The sequence below is a fragment of the Castor canadensis genome, chromosome 4, assembly GCF_047511655.1.
Source record: "Castor canadensis chromosome 4, mCasCan1.hap1v2, whole genome shotgun sequence".
Lineage (NCBI taxonomy): Eukaryota > Metazoa > Chordata > Mammalia > Rodentia > Castoridae > Castor > Castor canadensis.
In genome coordinates this window covers 9,202,944-9,228,986 of record NC_133389.1, presented here as the reverse complement: position 1 = coordinate 9,228,986, position 26,043 = coordinate 9,202,944, and the positions used below count along the sequence as shown (strand labels likewise).

Sequence of the window (26,043 nt, the reverse complement as noted above, 5' to 3'; positions counted from 1 at the left end):
ATCAACTGAGGCACTGTATTTATAACACAAAGGATACCAGAGCTTTAAAATTTAGGTACATAACATCCTTCATTGTGGATCTATTATCTTCATTTCTGGAAGGATTATATGGTCAGATTTAAAATGGCCAACAATTAAACTAGCTATCTCAGCCAATGATCTACATCCATTTTATTAATGTAGCCATTCTTTATAGCAACTACACTCATGCAAATTACCTATTCATTTTGTCCTAAGGCTAACTTTCACTTGCCAACTGAATCCTTTCTAATCTTACCTAACTTGGAACTGCATCTTTCTCTTGCATGATTATCCTTTTCTTTTTTCAGTTCAATCTTTGTAGCACTACTCTGTTTTCTCTTACTGGATAATCTGATGTAATTCCATCATCTTAAATTTCAGATATAAAAGAAATACATTGTCAATGCCAAATCGGAAGGAAAAGTTTCACAAGCCTGGGACCCATTCCTTTACCTGGGAATCTGGGAAATAATATAAGGCCTCTATCAAATATCTTTTAAGCCTACAAAAACCAGCCTCTTGGTAAACATAGTAATGGTATTTGTTAGAGGAGCAATAATGGTAAGCCTTTATTTATAACACATTTTAATAGGACATAGCTGTTCTGAAAAGATTATTATGTAAGTAAATTGGATCTTATGGATCTATAGCACGCTTCTTGGATGAAAAATATCAAGTAAAGTGTAACAGGTTTGAGATGAGTTTACAATAAGTATATTTCATAAAAAAAAGACTGTGAAAATTACATCACACCCATTTCTCAAACGCCATGTCCATTAAGCTGGTACTAAATTGCATTCCAATAGAGAAACCTTACACAGATATTTTATTGTATGTGATGTCAGATGGTTTCAGAGTTCTCCAAGTAAGAGCCTGGTAATTAGCTGCAGCCCTTCAATTAGAAGTAAAATTCAATATTGAGTAACCGCTAAGAGTTTCTTGAGTCTGATTTAACCCATTCAGACCTTGTGTATCACTCCCAAATTTATTTTTCAGGTAACCCAACTTCATCAAGAATATAGAATCAATCATATAATTCATTTGGTCCTGTCTAATTTCGCATTTCAAAAGAATACTACACTTGACAACAGATTTTCTTTGAGTCTTGTATATCTCAATAAATGCACATTCAATTTATTCAGTACTTGTGCAAAAATGAATCCAGGATTCAGTCTTGGTTTGCACATTACACTACCAACTACTATGAATAATTCTTTTATATAAGTTGCCATGAAAATTCATGATCATAAGAAATTAGGCTGAGTTTGTTGAGCTAACCTCAATTCAGTGCAGACCCACTCTAAGGTCCCCTCACCTTTTATACTTAACTAGTCAGACCACCCTTCCAGCCATCTATGACTTGCTCTCTTCCAAGGTACAGCACAGTACCCAAACTGACTACTCAAAACCTGAACTCAGTAGCCTACAGTAGTTGGTAGTACAAATTCAGATATCATGTCTCTGATATAGTAAACCCTGCATAATTCCTTGCGATAATGTTATAATGAAAATCATCCTCTGGCCAAACTTTCTAATAACTCTGATATAGAGGAATAAAATCAGAACAAGTTTTCTTAAAAAAAATTTTTTTTTCCTTCCTTATCCATGTATTTCTGATAAAAGTAGAAACACTTTCTTAAAATCATTCAAGTTTCAGGGGAGAAGAAAAATTCTTATTTAAATCATGCTAACAAGAAATTACGTATATATGCTTATACATAGAAGCCAGGAATGAGACCACAGTGCTGTTCATGCATGGATTCATATGTGAGAGCACACGTTGTAAACTTATAGACGTTATGCTGCTGATAACTTGCTAGGCTAAGTTAATAAGGGAGGCAATCTTTCTCCTCAGTCATTAAGGTAAATTTTAAAAATTTAATGAATTTTAAAACATGTTAGGTGATCATTTGACAAGTATTAATGCCCAATTATAAAATTTCCATGTGAGCATTTGCACTTGGGTTGTCTTATCATTTATTTTTTCTGGATATTAGAAAACTTTTCTGATCCATTTTCACATATCTTAAGCTTAGTAAAGTTTCTGTCAATGTGGACTATCTCTTCCCCTTCAAAGACTATACTTTCAGGGATCATTTCTATAGTTCATCTTCCCCTTCAATTGCTATAATTTCCATCATACTTATATTTGATTTCTCTTTTATATACTTGTAGTTTATCATTTTTCTTGTGATTGTTTTCCAGTATTTTTCCTTTTCCTCTATATCTTAGAAGAAAATTTCAACTAGTTTTTCCACGTAAAGTATTTAATATTGTAAAAGAATAGCTTTATTGAAAAGTAATTCACATAAAATGAAATTACCACTTTACAATATACAATCCCATGGCTTTTATTATATTCACAGTTACCACTATCTTGCTTTTGAATATATTACTCACTGCCAAATGGAAACCCAGTACTGATTATCAATCACTTAGTATTCCCTATTCCTATGAGCATTAATGCACTTTCTTTTTTTAAAACTTTTTGGCAGTACTGGAGTTTGAACTCAGGGCCTCACACTTACTAGTCAGGCGCTCTTGCTGCTTAAGCCATACCACCAGCCATTTTTTTGTGATAGGTTTTTTTAAGATAGGGTCTTGTGAACTATTTTCCCAGGTGGCTTTGAACTGTGATCCCTCCTGATCTCTGCTTCTTGATTAGCTAGGATTATAGGTGTGAGCCACCAACACCCAATTAATAATGCACTTTTGTATTCCATTTTACTTATACTGAACACTTCATGTGAGTCAAAGTATGTGACCTTCATGAATGGTTTATTTCATTTAGAAGAATTTTATTAATGTCCATCCTTATTATAGCATTTAACAATAATACCTTCTTCTTTTATTGGGTAACTGTGCTCATTTGAATGAATTAACTGGCTTAAAAATGACTGTATCATTTGTGCAATCCTAATAACAATGTATTAGGTATTGATTTTCCACATACCTTCATCAACGCTTGTTATTCTTTCTTTTATGCTAATCATTTCATTGAGTATAAACTTTCATTGTAAAGTAGGTTTTCATTTATCCACATGATTGATGCTGCTAAGCATCTTTTACTTGGTTTATTGGACATTTGTGCATCCTCTCTGGAGAAAATTCTATTCAAATCCTTTACTCTTATTAAATTGGGTCATTTGAGTTTTAAAATTATATATATATATATATATATATATATATATATATATATATAATGTATGTATGTATGTATGTATATATGTATGTATATATACTCAGTACAAATCCTTTACCAAATGTATGATTTTAAAAATGTTTTCTCAAATTTATTGAGATGTTAGAAGTAAAAGTTTTAATGAATTTTAGTGAGGTTTATGTTTTATTTTTACTTGTTTATATGCTGTTAGAAAAACTGAGAAACAATTGACCAAAAAGGTCTTTGATTTATTTTGAGCTAAGTATTGCACATGGTATAAAGGAATCCAAATTCATTATTTTAAAGGTGAATATCCTTGTCTCAACTCGCAAAAACCCTTGTTCCTTCCTATTATGGCTTATACTCTCTCTTCAGCAAAATTAGAGATAAGGGCAAAACAATTTCTGCCGGGTATCGAGGGGGTGGGGGGGGAAGTGTGGAGTGGGTGGTAAGGGAGGGGGTGGGGGCAGGGGGGAGAAATGACCCAAGCATTGTCTGCACATATGAATAATATAAAAAAATAAACAAATAAAATAAAATAAAGGTGGATATGCAGTTGTCCAATCACAATTTGACTTTAAAATATCATTTTCCCCATAAACTTGTCTTGGAACTCATGTTGAAAATCTATTAAAGATAAGGTAAGAGCTGATTTTTGGACTCTCAATGATGGTTGATTTATCTAAACGTTTATCTTTATGCCAGCATACAACTTTCCTGATTCTATAGCTTGTAGTATTTTTGAACTTGGAAATGTAAATCCTTAAATGTGCTCTTCCTTTTCAGGCTTATTTGTTACATTTCTGTATCTTTGTATTTCTGTGTCTTTACATTTCTGTATCTTTTAGTATTTCCTTGTAAATTTTCTGCCTACCCCCCCAAAGGCACCTAGATTTTTGATGATGTTTATACTGTTTGAATAGATCAATTTTTGAACATATTGCCATCTTAACAATATTAAGTCTCCAGATTCATGAATCTAGTATTCCAACTGTAATTTTGTGTGGGGGTTTCTCTTTTATATGGATGGTCTTATTATCTGTAAAAGCAATTTACTTCTTTCTAAACAATTGACTTTCTACTTTCAATTTATTTTTGCCAATTTTTCATGATTAGAACCTCTACTACAGTGTTAAATAGAAGTAATGAAGGAAAGCATACTTAGGTTTCTTCTGATCCTAAAGGGGAAAGTTATGTTCCCTGTCCTACACGTGCAAATATATAATGTCATGTACCCACCATTATATTATCAGAGTATTTTACAGCCTTAAAATCTCTGCTTCACTACTCCTCTCTCCTTCCTCTCCAGTCCCCGGCGACCACAGAGCATTTTTACAGTCGTCACAGTTTTGCCTTTTACAAAATATCCTACAGGTGGAGTCAGAGAAAATAACCTTTGAAATTTTTTTTTTATTTGGAAATAGGTGTTTAAGTTTCCTCCATGTTTCTTTTTCATGATCTGATAATTCATTTCTTCTTTATCTCTAATAATAATATCCCATTTTCTGGATATATTGTAGTTCATTTATCCATTCATCTACTGTTATGGTTTGCTCTTCAAATGTCCAAAAAGCTCATGTGTTGAAATCTTGGTTCCCAGGTAATTGTGCTTTTCAGAGGTGATTTGATGATGAGGGTGCTATGTTCATTCGTGGATTATCCTATTGATGAGTTCATAACTAAATGCCCTGTTAGGCAGTGAGGCCTAGGTAGAGGAAATGGGTCACTTGGGGGAAGAGGGGTTGATTTTGAAGGATGTATACCCTGCCTTTCTGTCTGTCACTTTTTCTTTTTCCTGACACCATAAGGTAACTGTCCTCCATCACACCATTCTGTCGGGATGCTCTGCCTTGCCACAGCAAAGAAAATATGGCATCAACTGATCACAGAATGAATCATATGAAACTGGGACCCAAAATAAATCCCTCCTCATTTTAAATTGTTTCTCTCAGTTATGTGACATGGTGATGAAAAAACTGACTGTATCCACTGAAGGACATCTTGTTGTTATGAAGTTTAGGCAATCGTGAGTAAAACTGGTAATTGTGTATATGTAATTTTTAAAATCTTTTGGATAAATAGCAAAGCATAGTTGCTGATTCATATGGTACAAGTATGTTCAGTGTTGTATGAAACCTCTAAATTGTTTTACAAAGGTCCACATTTTTTATTCTCAGCAGCAATGAGTGAAGTTTCTGGTTGCACAACATCCTCATCAGAACTGATGTTAGTGTTTTGGAAACTTTTTCTTTTTCTCCTTTTGTTTATCCATTGCAAAGATTATTTCTTTAAATTATGCCTGTCTTTTTAAATCCTGTGTGTTTTAAAAATAGTGCCTGGCTCTGTAAATGTCACCTGGATCCCTTCTGTGCACATACTTTGAAGTTCTTTACATTTGATCTGTGTCCCTATCTTTCGTCTTCTTGATGTCTTACTTTTTTTGCTGTTGTTTTGTTTTGTTTTAATTAAACTTAAGTCCATTCATTTGAATTCTTCTCCTCCCCATGGCTTTTCTTAATTCAAATGTAGGTAGCTTTACAATATACAAGAAACCATGATGGGATTTGGGGATTTTTTCTTTCTTTTCAAAGTTATTTACTTTGTAGTTTCAGAAATCTTTGCCTTTAAGCTATGCTGAAGGTATAGTTTTGTGTAGATTTTACTTTTTCTTTTTATTTAAATTTATGGCTGGGAAAGGATATTTTTGGAACTATGCTAACACCATTGTCCTTAGCTACTGAGAAGTCCTTCTACAAATGGTTTATGTGACTTTTTAAAAATAAGATGGAGAAATTATCAGGGAAATAACATTCCTATGGCCTTAACTCATAACTATGCAGTCAATGATGTGCAAAATGTAGCGGTATCTATTTTCACGTAGAAGTATAGGATTGAAAAACCTAAACTGACATCTTGTTTCGTTGGTGTTTTGAAAAAGGGATTTATTCTTTATATTTTCTTAGATAATATATGCCACCCAAACCTCTACTCCTGCCTCTTCATTTGTTCAAATTCTTTACTTGGACACCTATTCACACATCAGGTCTCTGCTCATATTTCACTGATCTTCCTGGTTAACCTAAGTGTTTCTGACTTATACTTTCACAGCCTCCTGTATTTGAATGAATTGTCATTGCTGACATTTTCTCCCACCAGCATATATATACTGGTCCTCTATAGTTTTGTCCTCTCCTAAATCTGTCCCAGGGTGTTACAGTTTGCTTGCTACAGCATAGAAATTAAATGTATATGTGTGTGCATATGCATACACAGATATGTATACACACACAGAGACACACACACACATATGGGGGGCACTGAGGTTTGAACTTGGGTCACATGCTTGGTAGGTAGGTACACTTGAGCCATTCTGCAAGCTATTTTTGTGTTGGTTATTTATTTATTTATTCATTCTTTTTTTTTCCCCCCTAGAACTGGGGCTGGAACTCAGGGCCTCATGCTTGACTCATGCCCCCGGCCTAGAGCCCTCTACCACTTGAACCTTTTGAGCCACTCTGCCAGCCCTTTTCTGTGTTGTTATTTTTGAAATAATGTCTCACTATTTGCCTGGGGCTGGTCTTGGCTTTGATCCTCCTGATCTGCCTCCCAAGTAGCTAGGATTACAGGTGTGAGCCACCAGTACCTGGCTTGTGATGGTTATTTTTTGACATAGCATCTTGCTTTATGCCAAGGCAATCTGGACTGTGATCCTCCTATTTGTGCTAGGATAAAAGTTGTGAACCACTGTGCTCAGGCATTAGTTAAGAAGGGGGTTCTCGCAAATTTTTGACTTGGGGCTCCTTCTGAATGGAGACTTGAGCCACTGTGTCCAGCCTATGTATTTATTAAAGTAAGATATGAACAGGAGTAAAGGTAGAATGAACTTGAATATGTGTCAGATATTTTTTGGACTAATATGAATCAATATTTTAAGTTTATATTGAAAATACAGGAAAAATTTAAATAAAGAGACCTCCAACACAGCACCCAAAAGCTAAAGGAGCTTCTTAACAGTGAGCAGAGCACATCTTATCCTGAATCTAAGAAAGTATGAAGATAATTTATGAAAAATAAAGTTCTCTCCAATGCCTTCCTGATCACCTAGCTGGGAGCGAGGGGAACAGCAGAGTCTGCCAATTACTGCAAAACATGTGATAAAGGTTACAAGGTAGGATATTTAAGCAAAAAGGACACCTAATTATTATTAGCAACAAACTAAGAAAAATAAAGAAGCCTGCAAGCCTCAACAGCAAGGTCAGACAGGAGAAGGGGAACAGACCCAAAATAGTCATACTGGCTGATTATAAAAATGAGTTGAACAGAAAACTACCTATAGCAATAAGGAATACCAGGTCAGCATAACTGCACACAAACACGTAAGTTTTTGGCAGATAAAATGTAATTTACTAAGCCTTGAATTAAGCATACAATTATAAAAAGACAAAAGGTCTTTGTGAACCCAAAAATATGAGGAAGATGTACACATGTAATACACAAAGGTGCACATAAACACATAGATGATCTTACACACACATACAGTAAGAGAAACAAAATTGTATTAGTGGATCTGTCTGAGGGGACTACAGGAGGCAGGAGCTGTCTGAGGGGACTACAGGAGACAGGAGAGGGAAAGAGAATGGTAGAGAATGAAAAATGTTGAAACTCATTTATACGTGAATATAGCATAATGCAATGCACTGTAAGCTGTTGAATAATAGGGGAGCAGTGTGAAAGAGAAATGGTAAGAAATAGGGGGTGGGGAATCTGCTTAAAGCAAAATATATACATGTCTGAAATGCCAAGGCAAAAATCCCCTTCAGTTATCAGTATATATTTTAAGAAAATGAAGCCCAGGAAGGTAAAACAGGTCTTTTCTGGAGTTGGGTACCAACAGGAGGAGGTGGTCATAAGAAAAGGAGGAAGATGGGTGTTTTATATTCATATATGAAAATAGAAGAATGAAAATTGTTAAAATTGTAAGAAGAGGGGAGAAAGAATGAGGATAAAGATGGAGGGTGTGAATCTAACTAAGATTATAAACACATAGGTAAATAACACAATGAATTTCCCGTTTAACTATTATAAAAATATTGAAATATCAATAAGCTGCATAAAGCAAAACTGAGATAGAACTCATTGGGGGTGGAAAGAACGCAAGTTGAATAAATCGTGGAGATATGGTATATGAAAAACGAGGCAAATAAAGAAAAACATGGAGCTAGGTAAGAGATAAGCAGTAGTTAAATTAAAACTTGTTTTGAGATGAACAAAAATCTAAAATGTTTGCTAAATTTAGGCTACACAAATGAGGAGACACACGTACTGATTAGAAGCTACTATTTCTCTAAGAGAAAAGCTATAATTCTGAATAAATTAAGGAAGCAGAGATTATGATGAAGATGAATTATGAATTCTAAACTGAGTGACAGATTGCCTGACAGTGTATTGTATTTGTCTCACACAATGACAAACAGAAGAGAAATAGCATAAGAAAATTCGAATATGGACTATAATTTTAAATACTAGTAATAGTGCACTGATGTGAATTAAATATAATCAATATGTCATTGAATGAATGTGAATGTATTCACTTTCCCCATAAAAAGTGAAAAAAAGAAAATAACACTTATATTCAGTTTGCAACAAACACACTTAAAGAATAAGCAGAGTTTATAGTGAAAAAAAGTTAAGGGAATACTAAGCAACTGTACATGTTAAAGCAAATGTGACAACGTTATTTAAAGGTAAGTGAAATATAAGGTTACAAAGCACTATTCATAAGAAAGAGGAAAGATGAAAATGTAACAATAAACTCAAAACAAATGCATAGAAGTTATATTAAATTTAAAGGTCTAAATAACCTACTTAGAACACTAATACCATTAAACCACATTTCATATAGTTTACAAAAGACAGATATTGATTAGAATCATACAAAGAGGTAGAAATCAAGTGGATAGAAATATAATACTATGCAAACATTAACAACAAAGAGCTGGTGGAGATAAGCTAATAATAAATGCACAAGGCAGTAAATTCATAAAGATAAAGAACGATTGAACAGGAAAATAAATATAAATACCGTTTGGAAAGAAAATTGGCTCAAAACGTGGGGTTCTACTTTAAAAGAGAAATATATGCATTGAATTAGTGACTAAGTTATGATGTGTCTTTCCAATAGTCAAAACCCATGGGTCTGAGAGGATCAAGGAACAGTTGTAGAGATAGGTCATCTTTGTGCTATCTTCCATTTTCTATAAATTTGAGTTCCACTGATTCAGAGGTGTTGGTTACCAAGGAAAAAATGTTTTCACCCACATAATAATGGTTTTATTGAATTGAAAGTTGAGACTTCCTGCTAGTTATTTTTGACTCACATTAATGAACAAGCAAAGAGGAAGGTTATGCTATTGGGTGAGTGATTGATTCCAGTTGCTAAGTGCAAATTGATGTGGACAGGCAGAATGAGGACTGTTATGAAAGTTAATTTAAAATTACTACTGAAACTATTAAGTAAAGTAAAAGCACTGAAGATGGAGACCCTCCAGGAATAAAGGTGTGGGTTGCCCTACTGCGATGTCCTGAGTTAAGGCAAAGTCAATATGGAGGTGTCCTGGGATAAAAACAAGGCATCGCCATCTCTCCATGAGTTACCAAGTGAAGACCACAGCAGCTGTGCATACTCCTCTTAGATTGCTGTGATACTGTGTATCAAATATCTTCCTGTTATTGCTTTTAAACTGTTATTGTTGCTGGCAGTAAACTAAAACAAGTTGGTTTTCATGTAACAGAGTTTTAAGCTGGGAATGAGACTGAATTTAAAAGCATTAAACAACTCAAAGAATAGCTGAACTCTTTTCCAAAGAATGTTGAAATAACCATTGTGACTATGCATCACTTGAGTACAAGGAGTAAAGGAGAACATCTTTGTTTGTCCAAAGGTGGTTTCATGTTGCTAAATGCAAATATAGAGTTGTTTTCATTGTTTTGTGGAAGTTCAAATATAGAAGGGTGAGTAAATTGTAAATAGCTAAAATAGTGCACTGTGCCAGCTAGGATGCTATTGTGTCTGTCTAAAACCCACTTTTCTAGACCTACCTAGTGAAATTAGGACCGAAGTGTGACTGGAGGACCGGGAAAAGAATTAGGAACAAGATGAGTGAAATACCATACAGCCAGATTCCACAGGGCCTGATGGAGAACAGCAGGAATTTCACTTTTACTCAGAAAAATGAAGAATCATAGAGGAGTTTTTGAGAAGAATGGGCCGATGTTCATCAATGTTCTTTCTAAACCCTTAGCATAAATCAATCTCTACTTAAAACTCAATCCCCAAGCCTTCCTCAATTCACTCTTTGCTAAACAGCTTTTCCGTCTCTTTGGCAATGACAGGTGCTTTCTCCAGAAACTATCTAAAATAACTTTTTACATAGTTACAAATTATTTGACACTAATGAAATTGTTTGTAGTGCTGGAGAATCAAACCCAGGGCTTTGTGCAAGCTAGGTAAGTGGTATTCCACTTAAGTCATATCCAAAACTGATTTGCTTTTATTTTATTTTTGAGGTAAGGTCTCCCTAACTTTGCTCTGGTTACCCTCTAATTGTCTCTACCTCTTGAATAGCTGGGATTACAGCCTGCACCAAAACACTGAGCCTAAAATCATTTTTTATATGCCATCTACCTTCTTTGATGTCATGATCTTGTTATTTCACAGTTTATAAAAGAAAAGGCCCATGGTTAGATTGCCAAAATCCTCCCCAGGATTCAGGGGTGTACTTAGGGGAATCCACAAGTCTCAGAATAGGTATTGTACTAGTAGCCTAGAGAACTATGCTAGAGTTTGAGCTTCAGCTTGTCATAGAAAGATAAGGTTTTTACCGTATTGAAACCTGGATTTGACAGTTGTATCCACTACTTTTTTCAAGAGATTTATGTAACATAGCATCCTGTTACTATATTTTTATGTGATTTATATTGTTATTTTCAATTAAAACAACATATCATAGGCATTTTACAATTATACTCCTCTTCATTTTAGACACACTTGCATGCTTGTAAAGACAGATTAGGATCAAGGCTGAGAGTCTTAGCCATGAAAAGGCCTTTTTTTCCCTTTCCATCTTACCATGGGAATAAAGTAATTCATTGTTTACAATTTCAGTTATTTCTTTTGAGTAATGAAGGAAAACATGGAAAGTTCTCTAGCTATAAGCATTCATAAATTTTACTGATGCAAGAAGAAAATTCTATTACAGTCTTTCTTTTCTTCTATACCTTTCAAAACTGCTTTTTCATTTCAATTATTGTTTGGCATAAAATTATGGGTTTCTTTGTTGACATCTTTCTAGTTTATTTATGGTCATTGGACAAAGTAGTATTAAAATGTTCAGATCTTCAAAAAAAGAAAAAATATTTTTTAAATTTTTTCATATGTATAATTAAATGCCTTAAACCTAGAATTGTTATTTATGTTTTAGCATAGATAAACCTCAGTGTAGATGATATTTTTATATCACATTAAGTTAATTGATAAAATCACAACAAACTATATTTAGTCATCTGCAGAAACTTTATTTGGTTTCAGTGTTTTTGTTCCCAGTGGGGATGTTTACATATGTAAGTTGTTTTTCAATTATAAAGTATTATGCCAATGTGAATTATTATTTGTTTTAGAAATGCTAAAAAGATGATTTTGCTAATATGCTAGAAACCATCTTTTTTATTAAAAGTGAATACATATTAAATGTTCATAGGTGGCAAATTTTTCATTACATTTAAGTACCATGTCTAGCAGATAATCTTTACCAGAAACAAGAATTTCTGTTGCCATGAATGATAAAAAATGTAATAATAGCTTTATGAAGACAGAGAGACACAAATATGTATATTCTTTTTAGAATCTTAGAAGAATGATACTTTGTCATAGTTTGGGTGTGCCATAGTAAATGATTAGTCAGACTGAAAACCAAAAATATGTATCACAAAATAAGAGATATCTTAGTGTTGTTAGACTATCTTTTCAAGTGTGGCATTTAATTCCACCATTTCTTAGCAAGGTTAGCACAAAAGTTCAAGTTGTCCAATCAGACTCATGAATATCATAGATCTTATAAAGCTTTTCTAATAAGTTCCAAGATGCAATCAAGTGACCTAGATACAGCACAGAGGAATTTGAGACCTCAAGAGTGCTTTACCTGGTCCTTTATCCCAAGATCAAAAACCTTTAGCCTTGAGTAAGAGATGAGTTCTTGAACAGAGGTGTTGCCTCTTGGGCAGGGACACATTTAGGATATCAAATATCTTTATCTTTGTTATACACAGATACTTTGCAGCTTACATGACATCTTCCCAGGAACCAAGGTCCATAAATTTAAACTTCATAGTTTTGTTTACAGTAAGCAATCTTAAACTCAGGGTATCTTGATAGAAGAATTACATACCTGGGGATCCCTTTCCTATTTTCAAAGAGATTCCATCACCAGTGGATCACAAGAAAATGGGATTAAGTTAGTCTTTTTCCAGGAGTACCCCCAAATTCTGGATCAGGAGATAAGACTATCCCAGGCCAGCTGCTTCCATTTTTTTTCTGACTAGCTATGTAAACTGAGATGATTGACTTACCCTAGATCTTTGGCATCTCCCAATAATGGTACCAAGGAGACAGTAGCTGAGGAAAAACCACGAATGTGCAGGAAGCAGAGTTCAATACTCTACTGCAGATCCTGGATTCATTTTTCCAATAACACAGCCTGACTTCCATGTGACCTTCCAACAAATCTAAAATTTTCACTTTAAAATAATCACATTAACTTTTACTTTGCTTTTTGGGCCCCATTTTCTTTTCAGGGGGCATATTTCCACAAAGTGAAGGGCAAGAAATCACTCAGCAGCTCACATGATTTGAACACAGCAATGATATGTGGGAGTGAGTGAGAGCTGCGTGATACACGGGGAAATTTAAATTTTGGGGTTTAGAAATTTCTTTTAATTTTTTAAAAATTTGTGTTTTGACAATGCTTGGTTGTAATAAATCTGCAAAAAGGCAGGTTTACTGTTGTATCTGCTCACATTTTGTATGGACATGGATTTGCACTGTCAACTGACAGGTACCCAGCAACTTGCTGAGAACAGTACCTAGAACAGGTAGGCAAGCACACAATGCATTTTAGCTATTATCATGCCTACCTGTTCTAGGTATTTGTCCTCTCCAAATAACAAGGAGCAAGTTCTTCCTATCAGAAAAAAGTTAATAGGGAACATCAATGAGGGTCATAGTAAGTTTTAGGTTAAATACATGGGGCCCTTTATGTATATTTGGATTTCTAGGAAAAATCATAAATTTCACAATCAGCCCCTCACCCGATCCCAAATATTTCCAGAGCAGTAAGAGAAGCATTGAGTCATATGCTTAAATATCTGTGAAAATACATCATTGGGGGTGTAGTTCAAATGATACAGCAGCTGCTTAGAAAACATGAGACCTTAGCTTCAATCTCCAGTCCTGCCAAAAAAGAAAGAAAGAAAATATATTTTAAGTTCATTCTGAGAAATATAGAAACATAATTCAGAACATGGTACCATTACAGGTAAGTGAATAAAAGTACTTTTGCTTACTTTCCCTTGGGTCTTCTGACACAAAACAATTAACACAATGAGGAGTTCACCATAGCTTTTAATGAAGCAGTAATTTTTTTCTCCTATTTTGTACTATCTAATTTCCTAGTGGGGAAAATTTTCAGGTTGCTATACAGACAAGAGACATGAGTGATAAGTCTATGAAAAAAGTATCTCATAAAACTTGTTCACTTGCTTTTTAAAATTTATCTTCATGATCACTATGCAATTTTAACAAGTACTAGTAGCTTCCCAGAATGCTTTGGGAGATTTTCTCTTTCTTATGTGCTCTGCAACTATTTGATAAGCTACAGTATTCTTGAAGCTGTGTAACCCTCTTAAAGCTATTAATCTGCTGCCCTTACCAAAAACAGAACTTTATCTTCCCTAATGTTCTTCACATCTTTTTTACTTATCCAACATTTTGCCTTCTCTTTAATTTGTTTGCTGATCTTTATTTTTTCCATTCATTCTTTTTATCTATAATTGCAAGTGAATTGGTATGAATTTGTTCAAAGTGATCGTATAGATTTATTTGGGTCTAGAGACTGTATATGTAACTCAGCGGTAGAGTAGTTGCCTAGCATGTGTGAGACACTGGGTTCAAACTCCAACGCTGCCAAAAGAAGAAAAAAAGAAAAGAAAAAGAATTATCTGGTATTATTTTTATCTATAGTTTCATTCCTCAGATTTGCTAATACTTTTCTCTTTCATTTGCCTCTGGATCAAACCTGATAAAGCTGATTCTTTCAAAGATCAATTTGTTGACTGTGTGCACTAAAGTATAATCACTTTTATTATTATTTTATCTTTGTTTAGCTTCTAGTTTATATTAATTCTTCACTATTATCTTTTAAACTATTTTTATGATTCTTCCAACTTCAATATAAAGTTCCTTTTGCTGTAGTAAAAAGCAAAGATTTATTAGAATACCATTAAAAGGAGAGAAAATGGCTGGCAGCTAAACAAAGATATATAGTGTACCAAGACAGGGTTGAGAGCAGGTTTTATAATTTAAGTTAGGCTACTTTTACTGGCTATCTATTTTTGTGATCTTTACTGATCAGTTATCTTTTCTTCAGGTCACAGTTTGTATTTCCTAGGGGAAGGAACATCTATGTGAGCTTGGCTTCTACATCTGTATTCTGTCTTGCCCACTTCTGCACTTCACCTCCTTCTGCATTCCATCTGTCTTTAGTACATCTTCCTCTGCCATGTCTCCTTAAAATGTCACATTCTCTGACAGAACAACAAAACCAATCCTGGTTTTAGTAGGACAACTGTCTCATCTTCTTGTAACTGCTTTGAGCTGGGTAGCGTTGTAGAGATATTCCTGCCTGTGTGTTTGTTGTTCTGGCACAGGATTATGGAGCAGTCTGTGGGGATGCAGTGGGATCTAACTGAATACAGGAATGAAATTATGTAGAATTCTTTTCCAGGGGCCTAAGAGTCACTGGAGGGTCTGGTGGTAAAAGATGGAACCCACAGTAAAGCATCATTTGTAACTTTATGGCCTGGAGGCAAGAGGAAGCAAATCTCCTTAGAACATTAATAAAGCAAGGCCCAATGGTGAGAAGGAATAAATAGATATAAGAGGTCCCAAGAAGGAAAGAAGCCAGGCTGACCATGACTACATATTTTCCAACAAAAGCCATCCTAAGCTGGTTTGTTCCCTAAGTTGGGAAGCTTGGAAAGAAAGTTTGTGAATGTTAGTTCAAACTTGTCCTCGTCTATTTATCCAAAGCCAACAGTATTTCCCAAGCATAGTACAGGATCCGCCTTGGGCGAGAGTGAGCATATAAGGTCCTCTGTTCTGTATGACTATGATTGTTAGAGGGTTAATTAATTCCTGTGAATCTGTAAGGGTTTGGGCTATTGTATCTAGGTTAATGGACACCTCTAGTTAGATTAGGGAGGAAGAAATAATTACTCCCACTCCTATCTCTCTGTCTGATATGATTTCAAGGCCTATTAGCAGAGGTATGAGTTGAACAGCCCTCCTTTTTGAGAGGTTGTGAATGTCCACATAGGGAGGAGCATCTGGACTTTTGTGAAGTAATAGTAATAGTGGATAACAGGGTAATTTTTGTTCATTTGGAAAGCAGAAAGACATAGGCTTAAAGTTATAAAAAGGTCTTTATCTTCAATCCTTTTAGTTTTTTTGTTATGATATTTAGGTTTCTAGTTCTCTACTATGTCCCATAACTATGATATTTAAATCTTTCATTTACATTTTTAGTATAATTTAATTGATTTTTCAGATGGATATCTTGGCTAAGTTCTAGGGTAGTATCTGTTTTTATCAGTTTAATATCTGATAGGTCCTCCAAGAACAATATTATCAAATGAATTTTTGGAGTAGGGAAATAATAGAATCTTAATCTGTCCACTCCATGAAAAGAAAGAAAGAGGAGAAGGAGAAGGAGAAGGAGAAGGAGGAGGAGGACGAGGACGAGGAGGAGGAGGAGGAGGACAAGGACGAGGAGAAGGAGGAGGAGGAAGAAGAAGGAGGAGAAGGAGAAGGAGAAAGAGCAAGAGAAAGAAGGAAGAAAGATAAGGAAGGAAGGAAGGAAGACAGGAAGAAAGAAAGAAAGAAAGAAGGGAAGAAAATACAACACAAACAAGAGTTTGGATATCTTTCTATCTTAAATGTAGAGATTGGAAGTTAGGTCTTACTATTAGTACCTAATAAATTTTATCTCATGCTCAAATAGCAAGATTATATGATTTTACCTCTTCAGAATTTATTGTGATATTTTTCTGTGCTCTAGTACTCAATTGTTTTAAATATTTATGGATAATGCCATATGCATATCTTCTATGTTTTTATTTACATTAGGATGAAAGCTACTTTTCAGCAATAACTCACATTTAATAATATGATTTTCCTGTTTCTTTTCTTTCTTTTCTATTCTATACATCCTGTATCTTTATCTTTCTTGTACATAATTTTGCATGTTAATGGAATGTATCATCTGTTGCTTTCTTCCAGAATTAGAGCATGTTGTACAATTTCTTGGCCTTGTGTTTATGAATAAGTTTATTTTCCCCACACCATCAAATACTTATTTGGGCAATCATAGAATGTTAATCCTATGTTATCTCTAAGAATTTCAAATTTTCTCTCAATTTGCTTTTAGAATTCTATATTACTAACAAGAACAATATTTAGACAATTTCTATTCCCAAATAGTAACCTTTATGCTCTGTCAGGAAATGATTTTCCTTTTCATCCTTTAACATATATGTATTTAGATGCCAATCTTTCTTTTGCTCAGAGAATTTATTTCTTTCTTCTTTCCTCTCTTCAATTCTTTTGGAAACCTGTGATGGATATTGAGGCTTTTGGATTTCTTATTTACCTAGCTTTATCTTTCTTTGTAATGAGTATCCACAAGTATTTCTTTCTTCTTTAACAGCTTTATTGAGATGATTGTGTCACTGGTGCTCATAAACCTCCAAACTTATCAAATTGTTTTTCAACTTAGAGAATGGAACATGCCATTTTGCACTGTGTGTTTGAGAGATTCCCACAGCTCAGCATTCAGAGTAGATGTGTCCACTATGCCATCCCACCCATTTATGGAGCAATTTATTTCAGCAATGGTCAGTCATGTTTCCAAATTTTCAAAAATGCCGGTTCTTTTTCACTGCACATATTATTTTCTCCAAGGTCATATTGTCCCAACTTCCTCAAAAAGTATTGACTATGCTTATTAAAACCTCTCTCCTTTCTCTAAAATTCATTTCCTTTGGCCTAATTTTTGTTAAAGGTAGATGCCTCTCCTTTGTGCATTTGGATTTCTCAAAGTTCTTATAATTCTTGACTCTTGCTTTAAAATGATGGGGAATAGATTAATCACTATTGATAAATACATACTTCTTACCCTATATAAAAACCTCTGATCCTTATTCCTGAATGTAGATTCTATCTGGTGAAACTCAGAGTTGTTTGACTGAAAGTGTCTGCAGACACAAAGCTTGACTTCCAATAAGGACTTTCCGTAATGTTTGAAATAATCTTCGATCAGAGTTGGGAAATGAGACTTTATTCTCTCAATCCCAATATAGCTTCCCCTTCCCCCTGAAAAAGGCTCAATATATCAAGCCATTAGTTTTGTGGGGAAGAACAAGTTAACTGGTAACATATTTTAATTAGTTCTTTATCAAATTCCTATACTGACTTTATAGGATTATTCTCTATTCCCCAGCACACATATTTATTTGTATTTACTTTTATTTCTTTGCATATTTCAAATGAATTACAGAAAGGAGGAATTCACAATTATGTTATGCCTGTTGCCTGTAATCCTAGCTACTTAGGAGACAGTAATCAGGAGGATTATGGTTTGAGGCAAGCCCAGGCAAACAGATCACAAAACTCCAATACAACCAATAAGAACAGGGCAAGGTGGTGCTTGCCTGCCATCCAAGCTACACAGGAAGTAGATCTTTGTCCAGGTCAGCCCACACCTAACTGGGAGACTCCATTAAAAAAAAAGCAAAACAAGCTGAAAGTAGTGGCTCAAGTGGTAGATCAACTGCCTATCTAGTGGGGAAGCTCTGGGATCAAACTCCAGTAAATCCAAAAAGAAAAAAGAAAGACTTGTTGAAACAAAGGCTAGAGTAAAAATGTTCTAAATTCTATTTGATCTTAAGAAGCTGAAAGCAGGGCTTATATCAAGTGTATGCTTTAAGATTACAACCAGGTAATTGTAAATATTATCTATAAAATGCTAGCAGTACTTTGTGTCTTGTGTATAGCATGCCATCCTATGTCTTTCAATATCTTGGAAATAAGTAAGATGGCCTATTAGGTGTTATATTAAAATAAACAAAAAGTTAAAGGAAAGAAAAATGTGGGCAAATATAAAATAATGTCCTGAAGAATAATTTCAGCTATTGTACTGGTATCTCTGTGTTAGCATATTAAAGCTTTTCAGCACTCATCCTGTTTATGAACAAAACTGCAAACACTGAAAACTGTTGGCACCACTGTAGAAATGTGGGGACTAGTGACAGGCTTTACCAAATAACCATCAAACACAGAGAAGTGAGAAAACTCAGGTTAAAAGATTTCAGTATTCTATTTGCATTATCAAAATCAATGAAAATATTTCTCAAGATTTTCTCTTTTCTTAATTATATTTTGAGCTTTTTGGAATTGGAGACTCAGGTGTCATTCCCCAATTTCTAGTGAAGATTTCTATGAGTTTTACAGGAACTACCATTTAAATATTTTTAATTCTACATGTTTATTCCTTGATTTTTATTATAAAGTGTCTTGTAAAATAGACTGATCACAGGGAGAAGGTACTTTGCAAATCATGGGCAGGCATTATGTACTCCCATGTGACTGGTATAATTTGAATGCAAAGGTGATTTAAAAAATTTTTTGCAGTACTGGGAATAAAACCCAGGGCCTTACATATGCAAATCAAGTACCCAACCACTGAGCTGCATACCAGACAGAGGTGACTATTTTTATTAATTAAAATACTTAGAGAATTTCTAGGCAAATGATGAACTTTTGTGCATATTTAAAAATTGTTATTATCCCTTCCTTATTTTGTCAAGTGATAGTACTTTTGATAACTACAGATCATGTTTCCCTACAACTCACCTATTTCTTCAAGAGGAAAGAGAAGAGAGAAGCCTATATAAGCCATTTTGTATATTTTCATGGAAATTCATGGAACAATTAGCAAAACTATTACCTACATATTAATTGCTCAGTGTATGAATATATTTCATTTCAAACATCAAACAAAAGAGAGGCTCATATATATTTTCTTTATGTATTTAAAATGCTAGTGATATGTAGTAAAAACAAAAATATGAGAATTACATAAGCCTTTTTAATGTATTGCCAAAATATAGTAATTGGACCCTGGTTTTTTAGTTAGTAATAGATATCACTTATTTAGGAACTAATCAATTCTATACAACATAGAAAAGGAGTATTTTTGATCACTAATATCTATCATGTTGTATTTTACAGCTGAAATCAGAAATATAATGGAATAATAATGTTCTTTTCAGAATTTGACATTATTTAAAAGTATTCTATCTCCAAAAGTTGTATTGTGAAGTCATTCCTTTTTATTCACAAAATGATAGCTTCTACAAAATGAAGATAGTATGACCACTACTTTCATTGCTACTATTAATGGAAGCTTACATTTATTGAATACTTATTTTATGTAATGTAGTGTACAGAGTAGTTTACATAGTTCATTGTAACCTGAGGAAGTAAGTCTGACTTTCATCCTTATTTCTACAGAGAGGACACTGGCAGGTTAAGTAACTTACCCAAGATCTCACATTTAATAAGTGTTGGAGGCTGGAAATATGTAGTGAAGACTGGGGAAGGGATTGTGAAACCAACTTAATATGTATGTAGTCCATCTCAATCTCTTTCCATCCTTATGCATATATAATCCAAATAATTCATTATTCATCAAGATATTTTAGGGGATTCCAGCATAGAGCAATTGTGAACACTAAAACCCCAACAGTGAAAATATATCATGTATGTCTTAGCTGCTGACAACATGGATGTTTGCCAATGAAGCGATGCTCGGCCCTGAATGATCAGTTCCACCCAAGGCATGGCATGGGGGACCCTAAGTGCCACACAGGGGAAAATGCTGAGTTGACCAATTATTGTGTCTTGAAAGTAACACTTCTTTCACATTTGTCACATAGCACAAATAGTGTATTTATTTGTGTTGTTGGTGTCAGTGTCCCATAACAGACTCAAAATTCTTAAATTCCAGGAATTGGAGGCAGGGGTATAAAGGAGAACAGTAGCAGGGGGAATTCAAGTATGACGTATTTGACACATTGTAAGAACCCTTGTTACAATGCCACAATGTACCCCCACCCAGCTCAACAATAAAGAAAAAAAAGAGAGAATAAAAATCTGGGACAATGAAGGACTTTGGATGGGTACAATGGGCAGCTAGAAGACAGAGGATAAAAGATAGTGATTGTGGCTATTTCTTAATATGTTCGTGTGGATGATCAGAAAATACTCGTTTTCTTTGACTGAATGAACTGAACTGAAGTTATTGTGAGTGGTATACTTGAGGCAGACACAACAACATTCAAGAAGAAGGATGTTCTCTCTAAATTAGGCAACACAAAACAAAAAAAAGAACACAAAACAATAACAAACATATCTCAGCCTATGAAATGCATTTTCATCTGACAAAGTACTGATTTGATTAACAGAACAATGAATGTTAGGAAGACACTCACTGAAGAATTAAAAGTCATCAAGTTATATGCTTAGTTAAGCCACTTCACACCATAGGGGAAAATGACAACGTATTTTAGGGAGACCTAGATCACTTCCCATTATGGGCGGTGCCTTAGAACTAACTGGGTTACTGTCCTTGTCTCTCACCAATACCAGTTTGATGCCATATCTCTGCCTTCACATAAGGCCATTATTTTATATATATATATTGCAAGTAGAAGCATACTCATTCAGGTTACTGGGTTCTATGTCAGTCAGGACAGTCTATTATGTGTGATTTAAAAATTCCTACCATCTCGGTGGCCTAAAACAATAATGATGCCAAAATTTTTTATTGTTAAAAATAATAATGGTGGTGCACACCTATAAATCCTAGTATTCAGGAGGTTAAGGCAAGAGGATCGTAATTATGAGGCCAGTCTGGGCTATACAGGAGACACTGTCTTGGCCTAACACCTCCAAAAAAGCCCCCAAACAAAAATGACTTATTTACTTCTCTCTCTTACCACTCATCGGAGGAATTATGTCCAATGTATTTCGCTAGAATCAAGTTGATAAAGCAGCCATCTGAATTAGGTTCCTGAAGCTGCTATAAAAAGGGCAGAACAGGTTCTGCCTGGAAGAAAGGGGGTTGGGGGGTGAAGGTGGGGGAGGGGGACGGGGGGATAAATGACCAAAACATGTGAATAAATGAATTTTTTTAAAGGCTCTACAAATTGGGTGGCTCAAAACAACCTAAGTTCATTATCTCACAGTTTTGGAAGCTATCCATCCAAAGTCAAGTGTCAGCAGAGCCATGTGTCCAGTGAAACCTTAGAGAAGAATCTTTTCCTTCTCCTTTCCACTGCTTGCCAGCAATCCAAATCCTCTGTCTCCATGGTCACAACACATTCTCTTCACCCAACTCCAGTACAACCTCATCTGAACTAATTATATCTGCAATTGCTGTATTTTCAAATAGGATCTGAATAACTGCATTTCCATTCTGAGGTATTGTCAGTTCAAATTTCAACATATCTTTCTGAGAGCACACAACTCAACCACTGCACCACCCAGACGCTGACTACAGTAACTGTTACAGATTGACTATGTCTTCCAAAACTGCATATATTGAGGTTCTCACTCACTGTTACAGTATTTGGAGGTAATTATGTTCAGATGAGGTCATAAAGGTAGTGCCTTCATGTGGGATTAATATCTTTGCAAGTAAAGGAAGAGGCAGGAGATATCTCTCTCTCTCTCTCTCTAAGAAGAAGGCTCTCATCAGACACCCCCCCTCACTTCATCTTTGACTTCCCAGTCTCCAGAACTGAACACTAAATTTCTGTTTTGCAAGCCACTTAAACTACAGCATTTTATTACAGCAACATGAGCAGAATAAGACAATTATATTGACTAAGGGGCCATGTAATGGACTGCATCATCTGCTAATAGTTTAACCAAGAGTGGACACAAGTGACTTCCACTGGGGTTGCATTGTTAGAGGGAGTATCATTGATGCCCACCCAAATCTTCTCGGTACTTATCATTTCCATGAATCATGGCCCTACTGCAATGACTTCTGCTTGTTTGCTTAAAGGTCACTGACCCTGCACTGCTCTTGCAGAACAGAACTTCTAAAATCTGTGCTCCTAGGATTGACCCTCCAGAAACAACTGATTAAAGTTAGGGAATATTTAAGCTATCTCTCTTGCTCCTTAGTCAGGATTTCTCTATGCATATTCTATATTGCATGCCAAAGCTCCTCAGTGGAATTAAGCCCTAGTTGCCTATGGCTTGCACACGTTCTCTTCCTTCACTTTTCCCTCTTGCTTGTCATGTTCTTCTGTACCTGTTCCTTTAGAACACCTCAATATAAATTGCTTGCACTTGAATGCTTACTTTTAGGGTTGTGTCCTAGGGAATCCAAACTCATAATCTGACAAAGTGATTCACACACTTGGAAGGAAATAAGGGCCTGACATTCTACTATGTGCTCAGAAATGCAAGCACAAGATTGCTTTGTAGAGAACTGCAACTGTGACAGGTTGTGCCTTTTTTCCCAGAAGTTACACTACTGCCATTTTTTTTCTGTGCCTTTCACACCATGTCAAATGGCGATGATGTTACCCAGCATCCCTTGCTATTTTCTGTTTCAAAAATTACTCTAATGTTTGATAATTATGGGTTTCCTGTTTTTCCCTTTTCTATCTAAGCTCATTTTACATAGATTCAGTTCTATTCTCTGCTTAATACAGTCGTTATTTCCCCCATTCTTAGCTCAAATAGCATAGAAAATGGAAATTTAGGGGAAAGTATGTATGATAAAATTTTTGTATAAATAAAATCTTTGAAAGCACATTGAGGAAAAAAGGAAAGTGAAGCAGCTCCCCCCCCAAAAAAAACCAAAATAATGATGTGCATGCATGTGTGTGAGCATATGTGTGAGCGCATGTATTTGGGGTGTGTGTGCATGCGTGTGTGCGTTCATGTGTGTGTGTGCTATGCGAGTGTGTGTGTATGCGTGCATGTGTGTCTGTGTGCATGTGTGTGCACGTGTGTGCGTGTATGTGCATATGTGCGTGTGTGTCTTGTGCATGTGTCCATTCATGTGTGTGTGTGTGCGTGCGTGTCTGTGTGTGTGTGTGTGTGTGTGCATGTGTGTACAAGTCAGAGCCTCTCTGGGTACAGCGGGGGTGACCTGGTCAGTAGACCTGCCATGGATTCCATGGCAATGCTTGTTGGAGGCTATGAAGAATCCAAGCCCCAGCCTTTGCAGAGCTGAGGCTGAATAAGTGTGCTACAAAGAGGTACATAAACTTGATTCTAGACAGGTCTCCTTTTCTCTCCCATATTTTTGTGGGGGCAGAGGTGGTACTAGAGAGTGAACTCAGAGCCTCACACTTGCTAGGCAAGAGCTCTACCAGTTAAGACACTCCACAAGCCCTTTTTGCATTAATTATTTTTAAAAGAGATTCTGGTTTTATGCCCTGGCCAGCCTGGACCTCGATTCTCCTGCTTGTTTTTCCCAGGAGCTGTAGATGACAAGTGCATTCTATTGTACTCAGCCATTGGTTGAGATGGGATCTCTGGAACTTTGTGCCCAGGCTGTCTTCAAACAGTGTGTTCCCAGTTTTTTCCTCAGAGTAACTGATTAGAGGATTACAGGCTTGAGTCACTGAGCCCGGCTTTCTCTTCCACATGTTTTAACTTAGGAGTGTAATTTTTCTATTTTTCATAATAATAATTTTACAGTGATTTATTATAAATGAAACTGTTACAATATTGAAATTTATTAAGCAATTATTATGGATCAAGTACTTAGCAAACCATTTTAAATTTTCTACTTAATTTTATATTAAAAGTACTTTTGTGCTAAAGAGATATATGATATTCTTTGCATGGGCTCTTGCATAGTATTTTACATAAATTCAAAACTATAATTATGCCACACCTATCACCTGAAGTGACAGTTAATAATATTTTATATTATTGTTCTTAGTTGCTTTTATTCCTTGATTTTACATTTCAACCCATGCATACAGAGAACACAAGTTGTCATATCCTCACTGCATAATTTTTTAATGCTAGTAAGACTCACCTTACTGAATCACAGAGTGTCAATGAGTAGTCCAGGGAACAAATGCCTGGGGCCACAAACAAAGTGCCTCCACAACTCATGGTCTTGTAAGTTGCATGTATTTACAATCTTTCTTTCTACCGCAGACTGCTTTTATATAAAATGAGGATAATACAAATATTTTCTCATAGAATTGTTGCAGACATTGCACGAGTGTACATGTAAGGTGCTTAGAAGAGTATCTGACAAACAAAAATGTCATACAAGACTTTCACCATTCATTGTCACCATCATTATCATTATTGGACACTTGTGTCCAAGTGTCAGACTTCGTTTTTTAAGGTTTGTTTCTATTCAGTGTAAAGTGATAATAATCTTCATTTCAAATGTGAAATTGCTTCCAATCCCTTCAAAGTTATCATCAGTTTTGTCTCAGACACTGTTGACGTCCTGCCAAGAGGATATCAGGGAATCTCAGACCTGCAGGGCATTTGTGGCCTTTCAGGAGCATCCCTTAGCCAATGAGATGACAGCAAACACCACCCAGATTCCTTGGCCCTCAGAGGAACAACCTTTGGACTTTTTCAACATGGATAATCAGAGGTTGTCTCAGAATTGGTCTCATATGCCTATTGCATTGCCCTCCACGGTCCCCAGACCTTGTGTCATATTGCCCCATCTTCCACAGCGGATAAGCTCCCAAATTACCTACCTATTCCTAACTCTGCAAGTCAGGGTGATTTAAAAATATATGCTGTAAGAAAAAACTGAAAATTTTGAACACATTGGAAAATAAACTTTTTGTGTTTTGGCTACAAAATAAGATCTAGAATGTATCACATTTTCCTATGTATTTTCCTGTTCTTCTGGTTCATATGTGTGTATACTTAAGTATGAGTGCATATGTATCTATACATATTCATGTATTTGCGTATTCATATGTATGTATTTATATAGAGATAAGTGAATATGCATACATATATATATTTGTGTCTATACCAATGTCTTCATTATTTTTGCTCTGTACTATAAATAACATTTGCATTTAATCTATCAAGTACTTACTATAAGAGAAAGTAGTGACCATACTTGAATTTATCACTGAAATATTTAGTTGGGAATTACTGTTACTCTGGGAAATTATTTCTATATTTGTGGTGATATGTGCTCTACTTAAATCCCTTAGGTGTTCTTACTTTTCTCTAATTGCACATTTCTTCCAAAGCTGTAAGTTGCTACTTATGATTTCCTTGTGTTCTGCACTCAGGGTGTATCACATAATTCATATTTCTCTATGAATTTATTAAGACAGAGACTTGAGAAAACCATAAATGGAAACTGTTCTCAGTGGTAGAAGTCTACATAAGACATAATGTAAGGTCCATCAGGTAGGGGTTATTAGACTACCTATCCTATTAA

General features: G+C 35.2%; 1 pseudogene; it reads left to right on the top strand.

The window, feature by feature from the left end:
• Nucleotides 1-16,066: 16,066 nt before the first annotated feature.
• On the top strand, nucleotides 16,067-16,172 carry LOC141422767 (U2 spliceosomal RNA; annotated as a pseudogene).
• Nucleotides 16,173-26,043: the final 9,871 nt, after the last annotated feature.